Source organism: Canis lupus, chromosome 9 (assembly GCF_003254725.2).
Source record: "Canis lupus dingo isolate Sandy chromosome 9, ASM325472v2, whole genome shotgun sequence".
Classification (NCBI taxonomy): Eukaryota; Metazoa; Chordata; class Mammalia; order Carnivora; family Canidae; genus Canis; species Canis lupus.
In genome coordinates this window covers 15,469,956-15,489,214 of record NC_064251.1, presented here as the reverse complement: position 1 = coordinate 15,489,214, position 19,259 = coordinate 15,469,956, and the positions used below count along the sequence as shown (strand labels likewise).

The window sequence follows — 19,259 nt, the reverse complement described above, 5'->3', positions numbered from 1 at the left end:
GCACGCGCTCTCCCTCCGCGCTCGCGCTCCTCCCCACCCCGGCCCGGAGGGGGCGGGGCTGCGGGCGGCCTGGGAGGGTGAGACGCCCCCGGCGCGGCGGCGGCGCTAGCGAGCGGCCGGCCGGGCGCGGGTTGCTGGGTGCGCTGCTCCGGCGGGGCCCGCTGGCACAGCCGCCTCGCGCGAGCCGCCCGCCGGGCGGGGGAAGGTGCGAGCACTCTGAGCGCGGGGGCTCGGGGCTGCCGGCGCTGCCCTCCCGCCGCCGCCCTCCGCGCCTCCTCTGGGCGGCCCCGCCCCCGTTCCCATCCCCCTCGCGCTCACCTCCCGGCTGTGCCGCGCGCGAGGCGGAGCGAGGCGCCCGCCGCAGCTGCCGCCGCCGCCGCCGCCGCCGCCGCCACCGCCGCCGCCGCCGCCGCCGCCGCCGCCACCGCCGCCGCCGCCGCCGCCGCGCTGAGGGGCGAGAGCTTGCACCCGCGCCGCCGCTGACAGGAGGACCGCCGCGGGCTGCGCTTGCCCGCCGCGAGGCCCCGCCGCGCCTTTCCGGGGCGCAGACCCACCGCGGGCGTCGGAGCGCAGCGAGGTGCTCTGGGAATCGCGGGCGGCGCCGGCGGGCGGCGCGGTCCTCACTGGGGATCCCGGGGACCGGGGCTTGGCCCCGAGGTGCAGCGAGCCCCTCAGAGCCGCAGGTAAGAGACCGAGGGAGCGGCGGAAGGAGGGGTCGCCTTAGTGACAGGGGCGTTCGCCTCCACTGCCTCGGCTCCTGGGAGAGGGGCGGGGGCGAGCTGGGAATCAGCGAAACGGCAGCGAAGTGCCTCCGGTGTCCAAGGTGTGGGGAAGGTTGGCTCCAAATGTGGCACCCAGGGTGGCTTCCGATGGGGAGGGGGACGGTCACTTCGATGTCACCGAAGGTGTCATGGAATTCGGTACCGAGAGAGGCTCTAGATGCCGGGGACCCAGGGTGAGATGCGAGGCAGATTGCTAAACGTGGCAGGCAATGTGGTGCAGAGCGAGTTGCAAAATGTGCCCCCAGAATGCAGCATAAAAAGTAGTTGTGAAATGTGCCAGGTAAGGCGCAGGGTGGGTTGGCCTGTGTGGCATTGAAATTCATGGTAGAAGTGTTGTGAGCGATATTAACAGTCCCCCTGGGAAAGGAGATGTGGTGTAAGAAAAAGATTAATAAGGCTCATTGCTAGATATTTTATCTCAGGAAATCGAGAGGAGCTAGGATATGCTATTTTATGAGATATAGTACGTACCCACGTGAAAGAAAAAAAAAAAGCATATCGTGTCTGGTTGTGAGATGGGAAAGAAAAAATAGGGCTAAAATAATTCCAGGTTTTGCCGTCAGCTTGTAGAGCACCGATATAATCGTGTCCTGTCTTTTATTTCAGTTGTGGAATGTTTAAAATGGGTTTCACAAAATATAAACAGTGATAATTAACATTAGGAAGATTGGGTATTTTGGGTGTCTTTCTACTCTGTTCTCTGCTCCTCTCCAGGAAAAGAAAAACAATAAACAAAAAAACCCCACACCACATCCTGATTGTAATTCTGAGTTCAAGATCATTAGGCATAGGGATTTATTTTTTCCTATGTGCCCCTGTCTTCATTTTCACACAGGTGAAAATATCTGGAATGAGGAAAACAAAACAATATGGTGAACAAAAGGGATAAATTTTCAGGCATTTTGAGGGGTTGGAGCCAAAAGCTATTGCAGTGGTTAATTACAGTGAATGACAGTAGTGCTATATTCTTGCATGTTCTTGGTGTTGAGGTGGCAAAATAGGGAAAAAAATTGAATACAGTAAATGTAGCATAAAAAGCAGCAACATGGATACTGTCAGTGGAGCACTTCTTGCAGCGCTTCCCAGGTATATCATCCTAGGAATGTGAGCACAAGAATAAAATATTAAATATTCTTTCTCTGTTTCTTTCTCTACGTTAAATATTCTGTTTCTTTCTCTATGTATGAAATTATCCACATCTGTGAAACATTGTGACTTCCACTTAAGAAGAATATCTGTGTTTTGAGAGGATTGTCAGTAAATAGCTGGAATTTCAGAAGTAACAAAAGATAGTTCAATGAGCTATGTGATATAACTTACATATGTACATTCAATGAGTGTCTACATGCTATGAAACAAACAGGAATATCCTGTTCATTAGGATATAGTTAATGATTGAAATTTTGGTGTTTTATGTTGTGATTACTGTAGAGAAATTGAATTACTTGCCTGAAGAATGTTGTTCTTATAATAGCAGTAAGTAATTTGCTAGATAATCTGAAAATTCATACTGATTGGCTTCCTCTTGCATCCACATTCAGCCACTAAGGGATCATTTGCTTCAAAGACAAAACTGGATTTTCCTTCGTGGTTAATTTTGGGTTTTAGTGTTTTCTATAGATACGGCCCTCACCTTGAGGCTATGTTGGGGCTAAAGCAGAGAGGAGAGGGCCAGAGGAGAATAAAGAGCAGTTCTGTTGGGTCTTCCTGTTTTGTTCTGACTGTAAGCCATATGTACTGCCACCCCCTACTGTCTGTAGGAAGAGGTGTTGCAGAGCCCCATTCTTTTCTTGTTATCACTGCCCCCTTGTGTAAGGGAAGAAATTGATAGTTGCACTTGGGAAAACCACTTTCCCCAGATTGTTCTTGAGAGTGATTATGTGGCTCTATTAGTCATCTATTCTTTTCAAAGTTGCAGGGGTTTAAACTTACTGTTAATCAGGTTTCAGATTTAATGTCTGTTTTTAATAATATCTAGTTTTAGTCAGTAATTCAAATTGTTCAGAATGTTTTTAATATGTTTGGAAAGATGGAGTACTATTACTAGTAGAAGTAGGTGTAATAGCTCACCCGGATATAGCACTTACTCTGTACCAGTCCTGTTATTCATGTTTTAATCAATTTCAACACCCTATCAAGTATGTCCTGTTTATTTACGTTTTACTGATGAGAAACCGAAACACAGAGATGTTCAATAACTTGCATTGGCCAGTCAAGAATCAGATTTAGCTGGCAAGTAGAAGAGTTGTTGCAATTCAGTAGGTATGTAGTAAGACATATAAATGTTAAGCCTACGAATATACCAAAAATAGTTACTTATAGTATGAACATTTCTCTTACAGGATTTACTTTTGTAATTTATCTCTGGGATTGTGAGTAGAGGAATATTAGTACTTTTTATGTGATTAAGGAAATATTTGCAATGCAGGTTGGTTTGGGGGGAGCTTTAGAGATACAAAGTTACTTTCAAGTAGTTTGGTGTGTGTGTATGTGTGTACATAGTGTGCAATAAAGGTTTATTGGTGATTTTATTTTTTTTTTTTTTTTTTTTTTTTTTTTTTATAATTTTTATTTATTTATGATAGTCACAGAGAGAGAAAGAGAGAGGCAGAGACATAGGCAGAGGGAGAAGCAGGCTCCATGCACCGGAAGCCCGATGTGGGATTCGATCCCGGGTCTCCAGGATCACGCCCTGGGCCAAAGGCAGGCGCCAAACCGCTGCGCCACCCAGGGATCCCTATTGGTGATTTTAAAGAGATAATGCAGCACATACACAGGGATCTACATACTATCTCTTTAAAAGCACCAGTAAATCTTTACTTTCTCGAGGAAAATTAAGGAGAAATGATCTATTTCTCCTATATCTTCATACTTTTATCTCTATTTTATTTTGAAAAGTAGCAAAAATGGGTTGGATGCTGGTGTACATTTTACCACTTGCATCAAGAATCTTGGCTCAGATTTTCAGAAATACATATTGTTTCATATATATTACATATGAATTAATATTTATTAAAAATGTGTAAATCATAAAGAACAGTAGGGGCAATTGGGTGGCTCAGTTAGTTAAGCATCCAACACTTGATTTCAGCTCAGTTCATGATCTCAGGGTTGTGAGATCGATCCCTGAGTTGGGCTTATATGCTGGGTGTGGAGCCTGCTTAAGATTCTCTCTTTGTTTCTCTTCTCCTAAAAAAAGAAAAAAGAAAAAAGAATAACAATCAAGGTACCTGGGTGGCTCAGTGGTTGAGCGTCTGCCTTTGGCTCAGGTCGTGATCCCGGATCCTGGGATTGAGTCCTGCATCAGGCTCCCCATGGGAGCCTGCTTCTCCCTCTGCTTTCTTCTTTCTGTGTCTTTCTTGAATAAATAAATAAAGTCTTTACAAAACAAAAACAAAAACAAAAAAAAAACCAAACCAATCCTCTCTTATACTTGTAACAGCTATTTTCTTCTGTAAGCCAAACTTTCTGCCATTCTGTAAATCACATATCTCATGTAATCAAACACTTCTTTCATTTTTATATACATTTATTGGTAAGGGGATTCAAGATAATCTATTGATTATGGCTAAGATTTATTTAGGATTTATGTTTATATACTTTAGTGTACTTAATAAATTGTCATAGAGTTAGATCATTCTTTGTATTTTAGATTGGTTGATAGTTCCTTTTAGCATACTTCACTTATGAAACCTAATTTGATGTTTACATCTTTATCATAAAGTTTTACTAAAACATTGTTAAACATTCCATTATTTCCCTCTTCCATGTTTGATTCTTGGACTGTCCCATGCTGGTTCTCTAGTTTTCCCCCATACTTCCCCATAAATACTTTTGCTTTTTTCATATTTTTTGAATGACTTTGTGTGCATTATTTTGAATGGAGAAGAAAGTAAGCCTAGAAAGGAGAACAGTAATCCCCCCTTATCTGCAAGGGATACATTCTAAGACACCCCAGTGGATGCCTGAAACCGTAGATAGTACTGAACCCATATATACTGTTTTTTTTTTTCTATGAGTATGTTCCTACAATAAAGTTTGCTTATTTATTTATTTATTTATTTATTAAAATTTAATTTATAAATTAGGCATGGTAAGAGATTAACAACAATAACAAAATAGAACAATTAGGGATCCCTGGGTGGCACAGCGGTTTGGCGCCTGCCTTTTGGCCCGGGGTGCGGTCCTGGAGACCCGGGATCGAGTCCTACGTCGGGCTCTCTGCATGGAGCCTGCTTCTCCCTCTGTCTGTGTCTCTGCCTCTCTGTCTCTCTCTGTGTGACTATCATGAATAAATAAATAAAATCTTTAAAAAAAAACAACAAAAAAACCCAAAATAGAGCAATTAAAACAGTGCATTGTAATAGTTATGAGAATGTGGTCTCTACTCTCAAAATATCTTACTTTGTTGAATTTATTCTTCTTGTGATGACTGAGATGATAAAATACTTATGTGATGAGATGAAATGAGGTGAATGACCTAGGCGATGTGGTGTAGCCTTGGGTTATTTCTGACTATACATCGGAAGGAGGATCATCTGCTTCGGACTATGGGCAGTTTAGCAGGGGACCACCATATACTAAACCGGTACAGTTACAAAAGGGGAATATTAGCGTAGTTGATCTTGGAAAACAAGTATACATAAAAGAAATGCATCAAAGTTCTCTCCTTGTCATATTTCTTCCTTTTACAATAGAATTAAAACTGAATTTCTGAAATCTAGTGATTGGGCATAGTAGTTGAATATACTTACACAGAATCACCAATGTTAGCTGGAATATTTACTCATGGTTCCCAGATTTTATTTCAAGGGGCTAGAACAAGCTGTTGCAGATGGCTGTTTACTTTTCTAGTACTAGTCTGATCAAGGTAACAAATATAAAATAGTTTGGAAGTTAGTTTAATTATTTGGACTATTTTTTCCTTTGTGAATGAATTGAAACTCAGCATTGTCCTATCTGCTGAGTACTTGTAGTTAACAAATATCGTTATTATTTGGAGAGAAAGCACCATATAAATATACTGTATAAGTAAATAGTCTTTGTTATAATATGAAAAATATCACCTGGTTTGTTTAAATAACATCTTTTGTAGTAATTTGTATTACATGAAGATTGTTTACAATAAAAAAATGAGTTGAGCTCCATATGATGATGGAGGGTACATATTCCTGATGAGTCTCTTTAAAAAAATCCATGGAAAGAAATGGGTTAAAAGAAGAGTTTAAAGACTTAGAGCAACATTTTCTCAACCAATGGCCCTTTTCCTTTCTTTTAGATGTATTTTACCTTGAGTATTTAAGATTCAAGGTAATGTTAGATGGAGAACAATAAATTTGGGCCTGAGTTTTAGAAGGTTTAAAGCAGGGTGAGGATGAAATACATGAAAAAATTTTCTGGTAGGGATTATTCTTATTTTGGAAAGCTCTGTCTAATTACAATACCATGATTATTTCTGGAAACAAATTTATTAGGTCAGTTTATTTTGTTTAACAAAAATCTTTATAAGTCATTTGAAAAGTGTGTTTGTGGATGTTTTAAGTATCAGATAAGTTGCTTTTTTATGGGCCCATATGTTACAAAAATATCTTGTTATGTTCAGCTTCTATTTGTCTTTGAATAGTTGGAGGTATAAATGACTAGGTTTAAGAGGCGAAAGAATTAAGTTTGTATTAGTTTTAATCATGCTTTTGCTTTACCCTTTTCTTGCCCATAATATTAATTTCTGTCTTTATTCAGTGAATAGTAGGTATATCCTATCTCTCAAACTCCTTTTTATCAGAACGTGAGAGATTCTGATGCCATTTAAATGTAGTTGCATTATAGTGAGCAATCTTGTTACTGTGGTGTTTTTTTTTTTTTTTTTTTTTTTTTTTTAATCCAGTTGCCTAAATCCTAACTCTGGGAAACGAACTAGGGGTGGTGGAAGGGGAGGAGGGTGGGGGGTGGGGGTGAGTGGGTGACGGGCACTGAGGAGGATACTTGACGGGATGAGCACTGGGTGTTATTCTGTATGTTGGTAAATTGAACACCAATAAAAATTATTTTATTAAAAAAAATAAATCCAGTTGCCCTTTAGACATCTCTACTTTTTTATTTCACATTTATGTACCTTTCTTTCTTAGATACTTTGCTGCCAGAGGGATCTTTCTAACATGGTCATCTGATTATGTCATTCTTTTCTTCAGAATCTTATCACCTCATCACTTAATGGATAAAATGGAAACTCCTTAGCAAACCATGTAAGGTCCTTCATGATGGTCTGATCTTTGTCTTCTCTTTAGACTCATTGCCTGCCATATTCTTCTTCAAAGTTCTAGGCATCAGGAGATACATGTAGAGAAATACACATATGTACACCATCTAGAATATTATTCAGAGTAACTCCTGGACTATAGTTAAAACTAACTCTAAAGACTCTTAATCATAGGAAACAAACTGAGGATAGCTGGAGGGGAGGGAAGGGAGGGGTCGATGGGTGGATGGATGAGGTATCTGAGTGATGGACATTAAGGAGGGCATGGGATGTCATGAGCCCTGAGTATTGTAGAAGACTGATGAATCACTAACCTCTGCCTCTGAAACCAATAATACATTATATGTTAATGAAATTTAAATAAACAACAACCACAAAAAACTAACTCTAAAGATAAACCAATTTTTATTCCTTTTTTATTTCCTGGGTTGGGGGAGGAAGATTAGAAGGTTCTGTGTATGAACTTTAGCTGATTTTTCATTATATATTACAGGGGTTGGCACACTACGGTGCATGGGCCAAACGTAGCCCAACGTCTGTTTTGGTATGATCTGCAAGCTAAGATTGGTTTTTATATTTTTAAGTGATTGAAAAGATATCAGAGGAAGAATAATGCTTTGTGATATGTGAAAATTATAGGAAATTCAAATTCACTGGCCATGAAGGAAGTTTTATTGGCATATGGCCATGCTCATTCATTTACATTGGTTATGGCTGTTTCATGTGTACAGCCAGAGTTGGGTAGTTAGCACAACAAAACCTAGATATTGACTGGCTAGCCCTTTACAGATAGTTACCAGTCCTTAGGTATTTTATAAATGGTCATTGAATGTCATAAGTTGGAGATAGACCAACTATGTCTGTTGAAGTCTCTCGCAGGGCATAATTGCTTCTATCGACTGAGAAAACATTGGCTACTTTGCCTTAGTAAGGATTTATCTGACAGTCTCCTATTGGGTCTTCGTGTTACAACTGTATAATGTCTAACTCTGAAGAAGTTTCTAACAAAGCATATTAATTGATCCTATTCCTGAGAAGAGGAACCCAAGTAAAGAGTTTTGAAGCACAGCATAGAAGAATATTTTTCTTTGTTTGCCCCAGTCTCTCTTATATGCATATTTTGTATTAATAAAGGTTGTTCTATGAAAAACTTGATTTTTTATATTAATTTGTTATACATATACCTTGTGTTTAAGGCATATGAGCTGAGTTAGATTAGGTACATTGGAAAAATTGGGGGATTTTTGCACATTAAATTATTCACTTAAATATTTGTTGACTACTATGTATAAGGAGTTTGACTACTGTAGTCTTTCAATTGAAAGTGGACATTTCATATTCTTCCTTAAATAAAAGCTAATAGTATAATTCAGAATTCTGTGTCCTAATATTCATTCTAACCTGGGCAAAATATAGTTAAAAAAAAAAGACTCCAGTGTATTAAAGTTTAGTTTTACTGTTTTCATTGGGTGGCAAAGGTATTATGAAAAGACAGTGATTTAAACATTCCTTTTTATAAATATCAAAAGTATTGCAGACCTAAAATTCATAAAGCAATACATAGACACACACATACACACACGATAATAATGGAAAACTTATTTACTCCAAACAGATCTCTTTGGATTAGATAGCCATGCTTATTTCCTTGTCTGTAATACCATACTTGGACTATCATATCTGATTATATCAAATGACATCCGATTATAGAGATTGACAACATGAAGAAATATGGCACCACTTTTTTTATTGCATGGATACCCCACCTGTGGATTGTAAGTAGACTAGTTAGTTACTAAACTTGAAAATGGGTGGGCATCTGGGTGGCTCAGCAGTTGAGCATCTGCCTTTAGCTCAGGTCGTGATCCTAGGGTCCTGGGATCAAGTTCTGCATCAGGCTCCCTACAGGGAACCTGCTTCTCCCTATGCCTATGTCTCTGCCTCTCACTGTGTCTCTCATGAATAAATAAATAAAATCTTAAAACGAAAAAACAACCTTGGAAATGGTACTGGATATGTAGACATTGTGATTTAATCATTTTAGTCATGGAGGATGCCTCAGATCTTGGTAAATTCCTTCTGTCTCAATGAAGGAAGTCTTTTCTTAAGCCCTTTGCAAACTTGGGTTGTGGGGGTTCCACAATGTTTAGCTTTAATTCCTGAAATTTGATAGGGCAAAGCTAGTCAGGTTATGGAAGCTTGATGGGTATTATTACTCTACAAGTCTATTTTTGTTCCAATTCCAAGGAATTCTTTTGGGCTCCCTTGGATTGGGAATTAGGGTGAATGGAGGTAGCTGGTTTCATTAGACATGTGAGTAAAGATTTGCTACATAAAAAATCCTGTTTTAGCATCAGAGAATCTTAGCTCTTTCTTTTTAGAGCTCTGAAGAGGGAGAAAGACTTCTTTGGAAGTTATCAGATATTCCTTTATTTTATTTTTAGGGGGGAGGGGCAGAGGGAGAGAGAGAATCTTAAGCAGGTTCCATGCTCAATGCAGACGTTGAGGTGGGTCTTGGTCTCATGACTCTGAGATCATGACCTGAGCCAAAATCAGGAGTCACATGCTTAACCAACTGAGCCACCTAGGCACCTCACACATTTCTTTATGATAGAATGATAATACAGTTGTTTAGTTGTAAGAAGCTTTTGAAATTCTACAATCATGAGACCAATTTTATAGTAGAAAGAACATGAATTTGTGAGTTTTTGAATCATGAAAACAGATTCAAATTATCACTCTGTCACTCACTCATTAGGTATATGAAGGTCTGAAATCTATCTTGCAGGGTTTTGATGATGAGAGAGTAAAATAATGTCATTGAAAATCCTTAGGACAATGTCCAGTATTTAAGGAATGGTTATTATTTTTTTAAATTGATTCATGAGAGAGAGAGAGGGGGGGGGGGCAGAGACAGAGGCAGAGGGAGAAGCAGGCTCCATGCAGGGAGTCCAACGTGGGATCACACCCTGGGCCGAAGGCAGCGCTAAACCGCTGAGCCACCCACGCTGCCTGGAATGGTAATTTTTATTAAGCCATGGAAATCATCCTGGATTGCTCTTTTTTGATGCATGCTTCATCCAACTCCTCCCTTCAGTTCTTTACTAGCATTGTCAGTCCAGCTTTTCTTTGTTATCTTGTCTTACTCTCTTATTCAGCCTGGCAAGGCATTTAAAAGACCCATGGTAATTCAGCTACTGATTTATTTTATATCCTGAAATTTTCTCTTATGAAAGATTTGAGGAGAGTTGAGAGAAAGAGTTCTTAAATAACTGTAAACTTAAAAATAAAGACACCTAGAAGTGAGATACTGTTGGGCAGACTTCTGGTATGCATACCTTTTTGGGCTATTTCCCTTTAAGCACTACAAACTTGGCAAAAAATCAGTTTTTGATCTCCCCCCAAAATAGCAAACCACGGCATTTCTTGAGACTGTGAGCCCTTTGACAGTTCTTTTCTGTTTGATTGCAGAAACGTCAATTTTTATAAGCCTTTCTTACTTTTGTCTATAACTGGAATTTTCTCTTTTTTTAAAAGATTTTATTTATTTATTCATGAGGGACAGAGAGAGAGAGAGAGAGAGAGGCAGAGACACAGGCAGAGGGAGAAGCAGGCTCCATGCAGGGAGCCTGACATAGGACTTGATCCTGGGTCTTCAGGATCAGGCCCTGGGATGAAGGCAGTGCTAAACCGCTGAGCCATCTGGGCTGCCTTGTAACTGGAATTTTCTTTTTTCCTTTCCTTTTTTTTTTTTTTGGAATTTTCTATGATAACTTTATCTCCCCATCACCCATGCTACATGTTGATAGCTTTTTGTAATTTTTCTTTTTTAAAGATTTGTATGTGACAATCAGTTAAGGCAGTTTGCTTTCTTTAATAAAAAGGATTTGTCTATTTATAGTGTAAAATAATACATTAGAAAAAGTTTACTCCTTTTACTTTAGCATAGATAACTAGTTAACAATTCAAAATCTCATTTTTTCCCCTGAGTTTCAATTACTTCAGTACCATTTTGCCCATTTTTGCTAATTGGTGTATCATGCATACAGTTTTCATTGAATATTTTTCTTTGGCTTCCTTTCTCTTAGTTTTATCCTTAGCTGTCAAAATATCCATGACCTGATAAGTTTGCGCTAGCTATAAAATAAAAACTAGTTCAACCTGAAGACATCTTGCTTAACACACTTGAGAAAGACCACTTATATGCAACTTTAGTTCCAGATTGGATTATTTTCTATTTTTAAATAAATGAACTTCATAACAATTCCTCTCCTTGCTTTACATAATTTAATTCTAATTTTGTCTTTGGATGTATTAAAGGTAGTTATTTTTTAGTTATCAACTACTGTTTATTGTCATTACTTTTAATAAATAACTATTCTCCTCCCCTGTTCTACCTTTATAAAAAGTTATAAAAGTAATACTCTGTTTGCAACCATGAAACTGAACAAACTAGAGGTGAATAAAGGAAAAGTTAGTATTTTCCTTTCCTCTCAGGTCTTTCCCTTCTCCAGTTTTCTTCCTGGAGTAGCCAGTGTTAACCAACACTGAATGTTTTTCAGCATCTTTTTGTTGCTCAAAAACATGTAAGTATATATACACACACATATACAGGCTTTTTGTAATTTGCTTTATTCTTTTAAGAATGTATCATGGCATGTCTCCAGTTTAGTAAATGGAACTCTAATTTTAAAAAGCTGGATAACATTCCAAAGCATACTACACCATAATTTATTCTGTTGTTCCACAACGGATGGACATTAAGATTGTTTGCCTTTTTTCTTTCTTTTTTTGGAGCCACTATGAACAGTCCACTCTTACTTATGACCAGAGAAGCAAACGTTCTTTTTTTTTTTTTTTTTAAAGATTTATTTGTTTATTTTAGAGAGAGAGAGCATGTGCAGATGGGAGGAGGGATAGAGGAAGAGAGAGAATCTCCAGCAGACTCCCTGCTGAGCATGGAGCTCGATGCAGGACTCAATACCATGACCCTGAGATCTCAACATGAGTCGAAATCAAGAGTTGGATGCTTAACTGACTGAGCCACCGGGCACTCCAGAGAAGCAAACATTCTAAATAAAATATTAGCAAGATAAAACTAGTAGTGTATTTAAAAGATAATACATCAGGACTCATTTCAGGAAGGCAAGGACAGTTAAATATTAACATAATTACAATATTAAAGTTACCAGATCAAAACCATTATGATTACCTCTCTCTTTTGGGATGAGTTAGGAGACTCTGTATTGTATTTATACAAAATAGCATAGAGAGATGCCTTCCCATGTGGACAGTAGTCCACATTTTATACAGTTCTTTGACCCTCAAAGTTGATAGAAACCTTTTTTCCAGAGTCTTTGGGGGTACTTTGTGGGGTCTGGGCCTCAGCTTTGACTTAGGCCTGACTATAGGATTTTGGTTGCTAAAGCCTGGTACCTTTGACACTACGGAAATATGTAAACTTCCTGAGACTGGGTTGGATGATAAAAGGTAAGCCTGTCCAACTTTAGGGCTGGCATCTTTTAAGATCTTGTATTTGATTACTTTGAGCTTAATGAACACTTGTGGCCTCTGTATTGGCACTCATTGTTTGGAAATATTGCCCTAAATCTTTTTGAGGCCTTTTGTGCTTGTTGGCAAAGTATGCATTCCTTGGGATCTAAGTTTCTTGAAGCTTTCTAGGACTGGTTGTATATGATGTTCTTGGATTTGGCCATTTCTGTATTGCCAGCCACAACTTTGGGAGAGGTAGAGACTGGAAAAAAAGAAACACATGACTATCTTAATAGATGCCAGAAAAGCATTTGTGCCTCAGTGGATGTGGCACAATTACTAAATCCTTTCTTGAGTGAAAATGTCTGTCTTTTATCTAGGCTGAGTAGTGTTGTTGGATCATCATCCTCCCACCCTTTTTTTCCTACTATGTAACCTATACACCATCATTTTCAAGCTTGTGCAGTAGATAAGTCTGATGCCAGTCTGATTCTACTTTCTTTATAATAAACATGTTCTTCATCTCCTACACAAATAGTCTTGCCACCCTTATGTACACTGAGATTATCAGATCTAATCTTATTGTGCATTTTAACCCTTTTATATCCTGGGAAACCCAGTACTGCCGGTTCATATCACATCCCAGACTCCTGTCTATAGTTCTGTATTTCCCCCTTTCTGACCCCAGTTTCCCCTCCTCACTTTTTTCTTACTCTTTAATGTTTAATAATAGTATAGTAAAATAGGTCATTCTGAGTTGATTTTTCCAGGTACATACTGTGCTCTTTCAAAATGTAGTTTCAAATATTTATTTCAGGAAATTTTTTTTGAATTACTATTGTTATTATTCTGGTCTTTGCTTCGATTTTTCTTCATGGGTTCCTATGACTATGTTCAATCTTTGCCTATTTTCAATAGTTGTCAATTTTTCTCAAACCTTTTTGATCTCTTTGGGTTTTAAAACTTTCTCCTTTTTTTACTTTGTATTTTTGATAAGGGGCTATCTGTTTTTATTCACTCTTGTCTTTATTTCTGGAATGATTCTTTCCTTTTGTTTTTAATTATTTAGAATTTTTATAGTTCTTACATCTGTTGTTCTTTCATATCTTGTATCATTCTCTTAAGGTCTTTAGTTCATTTTGAAATAGCACGTTACAGTTCTGATCTGTTATGTGGGCATGTCTTTCTGGCATGCTTTCCTTGTCTGTAGGGATGTTATTCTGCCCGTTATTCTCTCTTGTAATTAGTATATGGAATTGACCTTAATACTTTCTGTGACTCATTTTTATTTGAAATTAATTTTAAAAAATCTTTTACAAAGTGGCTAGATTCAGGAAAGCCCTTTCTAACTTCATAGAGCTTTTCCTGTGGTTGTTTTTGTGTAGTGTTCAAAAATATGGTGCTTGTGTTCTGAGATTTCCTGGCCTTATTCTCCTCCAGTAGTTTTGTCTGGACCTTTTCTTTCCTTTGTTTCTCTTGTATGATCCCAGTTTTCACCCCTTATGATCATTGAACCCTTTTCTGTGCCTTCTGGAGTTCTTGGTTAGTCTGCAAAATTCTGATCTTGTCCTTCTGCAAAATTCCCTTTATCTTTAACCTGTTCTCTAAACAGGACTACCTTCTTACTATGAGTAAATTTACCTCTCCCCTGAGGGTGTTGCTTCCCTGTGGAGTTCTTAAGTGGTGGCTCCTCCTATTGACATGGGTTAAGTGTTCTCTTTGCTTTCTCTAGCTGCAGCTTTGGTACTCTCCAACTACTCCAGTTATGATTGTTGGTGATTATAGTATCCACACAGATGATCCTTCTGGTATTGTGGTTGTGGCCTCTTTACTTCCTCTCCTCTGCTGATCTTTGTTTGTTTTTTTTTTTTTTTTTTTTTTTAAAGATTTTATTTATTCATGAGAGAGAGAGACAGAGAGAGAGAGAGAGAGAGGCAGAGACACAGATAGAGGGAGAAGCAGGCTCCATGCAGGGAGCCTGACTTGGGACTCATCCTATCCTGGTCTCTAGGATCACACCCCTGGCTGAAGGCAGCGCTAAACCGCTGGGCCACTAGGGCTGCCCTCCTCTGCTGATCTTGTCCTTTACTTTACCTCAGCCATTCATTCCTTTCTTTCTTTTTTTCTAGATTTTATTTATTTATTCATGAGAGACACAGAGAGAGAGCCAGAGACATTAGAGAGAGAAGCAGGCTCCCTGTGAGGCTCCCAATGTGGGACATGATCCTAGGACCCTGGGATCACAATCTGAGCCAAAGGCAGACACTCAACCACTAAGCCACACAGGCATCCTGTCAGCCATTCATTTCTATGGCATATCCTATGCAGATGGTTTTATTTTTTAATTTTTAAAAAAGATTTTATTTATTCATGCATGAGAAACATATATAGAGAGAGGCAGAGACACAGGCAGAGGGAGAAGCAGGCTCCATGCAGGGAGCCCGATGTGGGACCCCAGGATCCCACTCCAGGCTGAAGGCGGTACTAAACCGCTGAGCCACGGGGGGCTGCCCTGTACAGATGTTTTTAAACCCTCAGTATATCTGCATTAACTGGGGGAGCTTTGAGAAACTACAGGGGCCTAGGATTCACTCTCAGAGATTCTGATTTGGTTAATCTGAGCTGTAGCTTGGTATGTTATTTTTAACAGTTTTCCAAGGTGACTTTCATGTGTGGCCAGGATTGAGTGTTACTGTTTCATAAATTGTTATTACCAATAGCTACAGCTTTCTATAATGTAATTTCTGGCATTTTACTCTCCAACTACCACTTCCAATTTTTCTGGTTCACTTTTAAGTACCCAACAACCTTAAATCTTTGACTTCACTGGAGCCTTTTAATTTACCATCTTTTCACTTTTCCTTGATACATATATGTCCTCAGTTCCTTTTCTGACTTGGTGAATTCCCTTTTCACTGTCCCTCAGCGCATACATGTTTTCAGTTTCTTTTCTGACTTGGTGAATTCTCATTGTAGTTGCTCTTCTGCATCTATACTCAACCCCCTTAACAACCCTCTCCCTTTGTTGTTCTTGCCTAGCAAAACCTAATCCTGGTTAAAACCAGCTCTACTTTTTTTATACCTGTGCACTTTTAGCTGTATATGGCTGGAGCAGAACAACTATGTTGACTTTAAATTCTTAGTTAGTACCCAGGGACTTTAAAATTCATTACTTAGTGCTGCTAAGCTATCCTACTTGATGATTCTAGTTTTTCCAACCTTCCATTTGCTTAGATGATTATATCTTTTCCTTGCATGCAAATCTTCAACATTTCCCTTTGCATCCTCTCTTTCAGCTGGTGACCTTCTTTTCTATTTCATTAAGAAAATAGAAAGTCTTCCTAACGCCTGCATCTTTACCAGTTATGGTAAAGTAACTGGTATTGTAAATTAACTTCTATTGAAGGTCATTCGCACCAATTGTTCCTTTGAGCCCACCCCTTCTTACCTTCTCAAGGACATTCTTCCTGTAATTCTAACCTGTTTTTCCTTTTCTGGATCACTGTCAATAGCATAAGAGCATATTGTAATTTTTTTCATTTCAAAGAAACACTCTCTTAACCTCACTAACTTTTGTCTACTACCCCATTTCTTTTATCATTTATACTAGACTCTGTAAAACAGTTATCTGTGTTTACCGTATCCAACTCACTTTTTTTTTTTATAGCTTTATTGAGGTATAATGTACAAATTTCAGAATTTACCTATGGTAACAGTACAATTGAATGATGGATGATAGGGAATTGTGCAGTCATCACCACAGTCCAGTTTCACAATATTTTCATCACTCCCCCAAATTCCTTTGAGCACATTTGCATTCACTCTCCATTCCTAATGCTAGCCTTAGGCAACCATTCATCTGCTTTTCTTTCTATAAATTGGCTTTGGACATTCATATAAAAGAAATCATAAGTATGTAGTATTGTTTTATAATATGCAGTCTTTTGCTTCTGTCTTCTTTCACTTAACATAATGTTTTTGAGGTTAATCCATGTTGAGTATGTCAGTATTTCATTCCTTTTTATTGGTGAATATTATTTCATTGTATGGGCATACAAATTCACACATTTGGATTATTTCTAGTTTTATTTTTAGTTTTAGGTTTTAATGAATAATACTGCTATAATCATTCATGTGCAAGCCTTGGTGTGGATATGTATTTTAATTTCTTCTTGATAGATCACTAGGAGTGGAATTTCTGGATTTGTGATCCATTTTGAGTTAATTTTTGGATATGGTATAAGGTAATGGTCTAAGTTTGTTTTTTTCTACATATGGATATCCAGTTGCCCCAATACCATTTCTTGAAAAGACTATCCTTTTTCCCCAATGAATTGTCTTGATACAATTAAAAAAATGATTAATTGGGGCATGAGAATAGATGATCATCTTCTTATGGCTGTTATCACTACTTGGAACTTCCTGTTAAATCCCTAGGTAGTCCATTAGTTTATTTCTTGCTCCAAACAGTGCTACAGCCTCAGGCTAGGAGATCTGACAACTGCCTCTGTTCACCTACCACTGAGATGGCTACTTTAATTCACAGTGCAAAAAATTGAGTCCTGTTTGGCACCAGCAGCAAAGCTCCTGGTTTTTCATGGCCTACTCTACCATGCTGCTATTTGTGGAGGGCAGGATTAGGAGAATGAGAGTAGCCCCAGGCAAAAATGCCACAGGTTTACATCGTTCTTACCCAATGTGGCCTAGTTTGCTTAAATAACCATTTCTTAGTTTATTGTATGCCTTTAGTTGATTTCCAGAGTGTTGGAAAGTCAGAGCTCTACTCTCTTTGAACCCATTCCAACCAGGCTTCCTCTCCCACTTTTTCACTGAAACTTCTTGTTATGGTCATCAGTGACTTTCATATTGCTTAATCTGTTGGTAGTTTCTTAGTTTCTCTTGCTTGATCTATCAGTATTGTTTGATACAATTGATTACACTCTCTTCCTTGAACTCTTTGACTTTCAGGATAATACTCTCACTTGGTTGTTCTCAGTCACTGGATACTCCCATTTTTGTGAATTTCTTTCACTTAGTCCTTCTTATTCTCATAGCCTCTAAAATTTGTAGTGTGTTGGGAATTTTATCTTTTCTGAGGACATTATTACTCTTTCTGCCATCTCAAGTGATGCTCTTTTTTTCTTCTCATAACCCTTTTTTTCTTCTCATAACCCTCATACCACTGGAGGTGGAGATAGATACTCTTTTCATTTTCCCCTTTCTGTATTGAAATCATTCTCCTCTCTTCCTAAAATTTTCTGGTTTTGAAATTCATGTCATCACATTCTTTTTACTACAACCTCTATTGCTGTTGACTTTATTTCCTGGTTCATCCCCTACAATGACTTTTGATGGTTACTACCTAAGATTAGACCAAACTTCACATATTAAGGGCACAGTCCTCCTCCACAGGACAATTTTCACTTTAGACACCAGTTGCAGGCTAGGGGGTTCCCAGAATCACTCTCACTTGTAACCAACTGGCTGCAGATGTGGGAGTTCGTGCTACCTCTGTCAGGTTCTATAATCTAGAATAGCTATACAACTTGGGAAAGTGCTACACTTACACAGTTTTACTGTGGCAAAAAAGATACAAAACAGAACCAGCCAAAAGAAGGGGCACATAGGGTAAGGTCTGTCAAATGTGCAGCTTTTGGTGTCTTCCCCCTTAGGAATCGGGATATGTCATCCTCCTCCTGGCACATCAGTGTATTTGCGGTACACAGAGTATTGCTAACCCTGAAGCTCACCCAGACTTTGGTGTCTAGGGTTTTTATTGGGGTTTTGGTATATAGGCATGATTGATTGATTCATTGGTCACTGATTAAACTCAGTCTCCAGCCCCCTTCTCCTCACTGGAAGGAAGGCTGTGATATTGTGGCTCAAAGCCCTAACCCTCTGATTACATGGTTGGTCTCTTTGGTGTAGGCAACCCCCATCCTGAGTCATTTTATTAGCATAAAGTGTTTAGGGGCCCGCCATGAGTCATCTCCAATGACACTCCTGTCATTCAGGAAATTCCTAGGATTTAGAGACTCCCTGGAACCAGGAACAAAAGCCAGCCAAATTCTTTATTTCACAGGATTCCTTCCTTCTTTTTACTTTTTTGTTTATACTTCCCTTTTCTCTCACCAATACTATGTCTGATCTCAGTTCTTGGTGATTTCAATCATGTAGATATTTTTTCAACATTCAGATCTTTCAGTTCTTTGAATTTCAGTTCTTTGAATCACCTTCATTGATCTTGTCTTCCACCTAACCTAAATCTTTCATTACCAAAGCTATACCCTAGATCTTGACATAATTACAACCTCCCCATAATTTTAATTTTCAGTCCCACTCTCTGATCACCACTTGCTCTTTCCAAATCTTTTTCCCCTTAGTACCCCGACTCCCAATAATTCATTAACCCCATTAGGAACTCTAATCTATTGATTCTATCACTATTTCATTGTCTCAAGGGCTTGATAACCTCTTTCCTTTCCTTATTCAAATCACTCATAATCTTAGTTTTCCCTTGTACATACCTTTGACATCATTTCTACTTTATTGATTAGTTGTCCTTGCTGTGCCAAAACCACATTCCTAGTTAAATCCATTTCTGCCTGTTCCATGCCTGCACCCATGAAGCTGAATGTGGTTAGTGAAAAACATACAATTTTGCTGATTGGTTTCATTTGAAATTCATGACCATAAACCTCAAATAGAACCCTCATGCTTCTAGGAAA

General features: G+C 38.8%; 1 protein-coding gene across 3 annotated transcripts in view; it reads left to right on the top strand.

Annotated features, from left to right (window-relative positions):
- The first annotated feature begins 321 nt into the window (after positions 1–321).
- Positions 322–19,259, top strand: part of TANC2 (tetratricopeptide repeat, ankyrin repeat and coiled-coil containing 2) — a 369,309-nt gene continuing 350,371 nt past the window's right edge. For 2 of the 3 annotated variants that reach the window (XM_025436730.3, XM_049114606.1), the window contains exon 1: positions 322–683. The gene's annotated coding sequence lies outside the window, so the exon portion shown is untranslated. The remainder of the gene's footprint in view (positions 684–19,259) is intronic. The other variant, XM_025436738.3, reaches the window with a different exon arrangement.